The following is a 6,111-nucleotide window of genomic DNA, read 5'->3' as shown; positions in this document are numbered from 1 at the left end:
AATTTCAAGTTTCGAGCTAGCTTTGCGGAACATTGAAGGGGTCTATTCGCGTCCGTACCAAAATGGAAGACTTTATCTGTCTTTTTGGGCACGGGTACGTTTTTTGGGGGGTACCGCTCACGATAGACAAACAATAAGATGGCGAGTGAAACTGGCTTCAGGTGCTGAATTTTCAAAAATTGCAACGAAACCATGGAAATGGAAACGGCCGTCAAATTAGCTTGAGTCGGAATTTTACAGAATATAAATCGGCGTGCGGTGCAAAAATGACACTCGAGTCTGTAATTTGGTCACGTAAAGGGGGGGGGGGTTCACATCGACTACAGTCAGAACCGAATCCACATCCCAATTGTCCCATTTTTTCCCCCAGTTTCCCTCCCCATCAACGAGGTTTGTGAACGGTCTCACGCTCTCGTCGTACCCAAATGTATTAATCAGTCACGCCGATTGGAAAAATGTACGGGTGCGGTCGGTCATGCCCGCAGATATAAAGTTGCAGGTTGTGGTTGTAATTATGAGTTGTACCCCTTTAAGAGCAGAGAGGGGCGGTGTCAGGTAAACTAGGAAGTAGACGTAGACTGAGCAGCAGCTCGTCAGACGCGCTGGATCGGTTTTCACGTGCGCTGAGAGTGTGCGACAAGTGCGGGATTACGCAGTGGCGCAGCTTAGAGGGAACATCGGTCAAGACTACACTAAAAAAGCGACATCTTTCAGTATCTATGTATTTCTACTCGTAACAAATGTCACATGTGTGATTATTTGTGCTCGACTGCACAGATTTGCGAGCGCAACGGCGCGCCCGTCAAATCCCAGTTACTGATTAATGAAACAAAAAGTTGGTTGAAATGCGAAAAGCAGATGACGACGACTTGGAAGTAGCAACGTCCAACGGTGAACGTTGAATCAAGCGAGGCCTCCTCTGGCTCGCAAAGGTGCGCACGGAGCGACGTCGAGGAGCAGCCGCTCATCGGCAGCCGGCGAACGTTTACCGCTGGAAAAGTGTAAAAGCCTTTCCTTGTACGCCGTCCAAGAGAGCTTTTACTCGCCCGCTCGTCACTTGAGTTACGACCTGGCAGGTTTTGTTCTTCCTTCCTTCCTTCCTTCCTTCCTTCCTTCCTTCCTTCGTCGCCGTGATGCCAAAATGAAAAATGACGGCCTTTTGTTTCAGGGCAGTGGCTGAACAAAAACAAAAACAAAAATAAATCTCTCCTCGGATTGCGCTTAAACGTCGACCCGACGCATTTCGGCTCCTGGGCTATGTTGGGAAAATGAAAACTTAACTAGCTTCGCTCAAACAACTGAACCGGAGACAGATTTGATTTTTTGGGGGTGTGTGTATTGAAATACATGATCATATTAGGTTAGTACTGGAAAATGTCCACAATAAAAGCCACGCAGTGATTGCGACTTCTTTATGGATGAGAACTTTTCCCTTTGTTGCTGTCAGAACTCAATCCTGACCTCGCAGTCCCCGGTGCTGGCTTTGTCCTCCTCATTTGTGAGTTTGCCATGATTTGGTACATTTGCTCATGTTTCTTTTTCATTTTTTTCTCTTTTTTTTTTTAACTCGGGACCATTTGGTCTGGTCTCTGAAAGGTTTGATTGTGTTCCTAGTTTTCTGGACTCCCATTTATCAAAGCAGAATCCCTCACATTGGCAGAAAGGCGCTCAAGAGCAAAGAAGTTTGCGTTCCGTCGCAACAGACGCGCCCAACCGATGGAAAGAGAGCAACACGTTTCTTTCACCAGAAAAAAAAAGGATCCTTCTCCATTTTTTTCTGTTCTTTACTCATCAGCAGTAGACCATCGGTTGGTGTCGCACCAATTTCGACGCAAAAAAGAAGCTTGTCGAGCCGGGAGATGATGTTGAGACCAATATTTTTGCTTCTGTGACACCTCAAACTTTAAAACAAAATACATGGGAAAAAAAAAAACAAAAAAAAAAAACCCCAAGCCTTGGAACTGTTTGACAGCAAAACAATTTGTTTGCAGATCTCCAATAATGAAAGGCGCCACGAGTGACGCTGACATCATCGTCTTTTCTAGATGGTCGTTGACACAAAGTGCTTTATCTTTTCTTACGACCGCAACACAAACGTTCTGCCACCTCCCGTCGCACATGATCTCTTTCTAACTTCCAAGCATTCTTCTTTGGAGGACGAAGAGACTAAATTGTCCGACTTCCAAATGATTTGCCGCCGACGGCGAATCTTGATCTTCCACGCAAAAGCGGTGCTGATCTACAAGCCCAAGCGATGAAACGCTGCCATCTACAGGCCTCTGTTAGTCATCAAAGTTGTTTGCCAACCCGAATTTTGATCGGAATCAGACTCGGCCATTGAAACCGGCACTTGAATATATTTTGTCGGCGGCTGTAAAGAAACGGCCACAGCGGTCCAAAGGATCCAATCGCAACTCGGTAGTTGTCGTTGTTCTTTCAAAACATCCAATTTTGCACCGCTTCGAATTGCAGTTTCCTTTCGAGGTTGTTGTCAACAAAGCAATATTAATATTGTTGCCAGGTGCTTATTATTGACACGGGCATCATAATAAGCATGAGGCGCAGCGTGCAAAGCTTTGAGAATTTGGTTTTGAGTCGTCCGCGACGGCTCCGACGTGGAATATTCCGGCGCCGGCCGGCCCGATCGGGAAATGAAAAGTCACGCTCATTTCGATCTTTTCTGGCTCGTTCGCATTTGCGGGATTGATTGTGTTCTGCTCAGAATTTGGGGGTAATTCACCAGCTCACTGGAAACAAAGGCCCATCGACAGATAAAAGCCGCCTCATTTTTCCTGCCGTATTTTAACCGGATTAGCGTTTTTGTGCACGACGATGATTGATGGCCGCAGGAGGGGTTAATTACGACACTTGGCTTTTGAATCAATCTCCCGCTGTCACGGCAAAGATAAATACGCCGCTCGGGACGCCACCGGCAGGAAACAGACGCGCTCGTTGTCGCGGCGTCGAGTCCGCCCGCGTTATCGGAAAGATTAACGTTAACGTTGTTGCTGCCCACCGTCTCAAAGGAACACAAACACTAGTTTGTTAATTACTACAACAACGACAAAAATCAATTTCACATCCAATAACACAAGAGATGGGTTGATGGGATTCATATGAAGAAAATTACTACAACAATAATAACACAGTACAACCTGATGACTTTTTGCGTGATGCTGTTGGACGACATGGAGACCAACAGCAAAACCAGACGCTCACATTTGAAAAAGTGCTCGGTCGTGCCCGCAGATATAAAGTTGCGGGTGTGTGTGCTCTGTTTGTAATTATGAGTGTACTTCTTTAAGAGCGGAGGGGGGCGGTTTCAGGTAAACTCGGAAGTAGAAGTAGGCTGAGCAGCAGCTCCTTTTTTTTTTGTTCAGGCTGTGGTTCACTTAGTGGGAACTTTGGTCAAGACTACGCAAACTAAGCGACGTCTTTCAACATCTACGTATTTCTACTCGTAACAAATTTTACCCGTGTGATTTTTTGCGTTCGATTGCGCAGATTTGGGCGCGCGATGGGCCGCGGGCGGGCACGTACGCGCCTGACAAATCACAGTGACTGCAAAACTCACAACAAATCGTCACAATCGGGGATTTAAGCACACGACCTCGTCACTTTCTTCTTTTTACTTGTTCGATTTAGTTAAATCCAAAATTGAGTGAATTTGAGCAGAACAATTGCAAATCATAATGACGGCAACAGCTGGAAGTCCGCGGCGAGAAATCGGTTCAAAGTGGAGGCAAATGAACGCGTCACGTAAATGTCAGGTAAATGTCACTAACGTCAGACAAAAGATGTCTCACTGGGAATGTTTGAGCACCTCGGGTCCACTTGGACCCAAGACTGCACCGACTGCCTCCTGTGGTTTTACACACTTGGCCATTAAAGCTGATTCTGATTCCGATTCCGATTCACCGAGCAGTATCTCAATGAGCCAATTCCGAGTTGTTTTGGACCCTGAATTTCTTTTAAGATATTCCTTGCCGAACTACCGCCACCCTACTCAATTCCAATTCCATCACTTTGGTTTTAAACTTCAGCATTTTTACGACTTCTGCCCCTTTCAAACTATTATTGTTGAATTTTTTTTTTCTTTGGGAAGAGGCACCGGTAAGATATTTCATTAGCGAGAGCAAAAACGACGGCTAACGAATAATTGAGAAAGATTTTCTTCGCTATTCAAACCGAATGCTGCCGCCGAGCTGGGACGCTGACAGGTCGGCGTCAGCGGGTCGCAAGCGAGGGACTGGACGAGTCGCAGAAAGGCAAACAAATTGGCGGTTTCTGGAAATCTTCACGGACCGAACACCGGGAGCGAATTCTGACAAAATTAGAAAGTTGTGAAAAAGTATGAATGTGAGGTCGGTTGTTGTGAACAGAAGATGAAGCGCTCGTGGCGTTCGCGCGTCACTGCGCATTTTGTGATTTCGCATTTTCCCAACAGAGCGCCAGACGAGGATGACACGGCGTCGCGCCGTTCCCCGACGACTCCTTGAAAGCCCCAAAAACCTTCTGAACGAACCGATCGGATCCTTTCCTTCCTCCATCCCGAAAGTCCGAGTGCCAAACTTTTTTGTCAGGAGTTCAAAACCCGTCAACAGGATTTCCCGGATTTTGCTCGCGCCCGGTGAAAAACGCGCACCGCAGCTGAGCTGGTTTCATCTTCCTGGCGCGCTCTCGCAAGACTTTTCCCGTGAATAAAAGCGCTTTGTCGGGCCGCACTTTGCTGAGCTCAGGCCCGAAAAGGAGAAAAAAAAAAGAAGAAGAAGAAGAAGGAGAAGCGTGTGCAAAAAGGAAGCGCAATTAAAGCCACCGGACAATCTTGATGACAGCAGCAAGAAACGGCTTTTTAGCACCCGCTCGCTAATTGCGGTCGGGACACGACGACCTCGCCGCTGAGCGGAAGGGTCGGGAGGGGCCGCGCTTACGCCCCCGCCCCGGCGTCCATTTACGGAGACGGCGCCGGGGGAGCCGCGCTGATCCCTCTGCAATGGCGCTGAGGCTCCACTTCACCTGTTTTGAGACCGACGAACCCGCCGTCCGCCGATAAGATCTGGAAAATACGCGGCGGCCATCTGTCAGGCGCGACCTTTGTTTGTGTCCGACGTCCATTGCTCAAATCGCTTGTAACGAGACGCCTCCGCCGGGGAACTGCTCGGCGGCAGGTCGCGAAGTACGTAAACGCGGCGCTGCCTTGACTTGAGAGCGCCAAAACTCCAATTTCCTCGTTGAAATGAAGCGAAATGCCGACGACGTCAGCGTCCGCCATCTTTGTGGGATTTCCGCCCACAAGGTGGAGTCGGCACTTCAAAGGGCCTCTGAAATTCTCTCTGACGAATCCGTTCAGGAAATTGAAAAAACACGTCTCGTCCAAGTGGAGTTTTTCAGGACTCGCTTTGGAACGGAACGACATTTTTGAGGCGTCCAAGCCCATCCAAGCTTGTTGGTGGCTACTTTTCACAGCCAATCGGAGAAGGTGAAACAGTTGCTCGGTAAAAAGGAAGTCACTCTTCCATTTGAACTTGAAGGCATTTTTCGAGAGGTGATATCACGTCAAAACCTTCGTCTGAACGCTTCTTTCTTATCTTGTACGACACCGACAACCTCAACTCGTCCCGTCATCTGGTTTTCGAACACGCTCGGCGTTTTGACGGGTTCGGGAGGGGGGCCCGGGACCCTCTCCGGGATTAGCGCGATTCACAATGAAAAGGTTCAGCAACGTTCATTCCTTGAGCCATCGCTCCAACATTTACGAACATTGAAGGGTCAAGACGAGATCTTCTCAGTTTCATGACCAACACATTCTGACCGCCCCCCCCCCACCCTCCCCCGCACCCCCAACCAAACAATCTTCCTCCCTTATTTTCTAAGGTGTCTGCTGACTCTTTCCCTTCCCTACCACGGAAGAGAGAGAGAGAGAGAGAGAGAGGGAGAGAGGGAGGGAGGGAGGATTCAGGCCAACACCGCCCCCTCCCCAGCATGTCCCCAGAGGCCCCTCGCCCGCCTGCCTCCCTGCCTGGCGGCCAGCCGGCCCCTCCTGCTGCTCAGTACAGCGGCGCCTCCGCCCCGGACCCCCCGCTAGCGAAGGCTCATCTCCGCCGACTCCCC

The sequence above is a fragment of the Syngnathoides biaculeatus genome, chromosome 5, assembly GCF_019802595.1.
Source record: "Syngnathoides biaculeatus isolate LvHL_M chromosome 5, ASM1980259v1, whole genome shotgun sequence".
Lineage (NCBI taxonomy): Eukaryota > Metazoa > Chordata > Actinopteri > Syngnathiformes > Syngnathidae > Syngnathoides > Syngnathoides biaculeatus.
The sequence above is the reverse complement of the archived record's forward strand: the minus strand, read 5'-3'. Positions refer to the sequence as shown.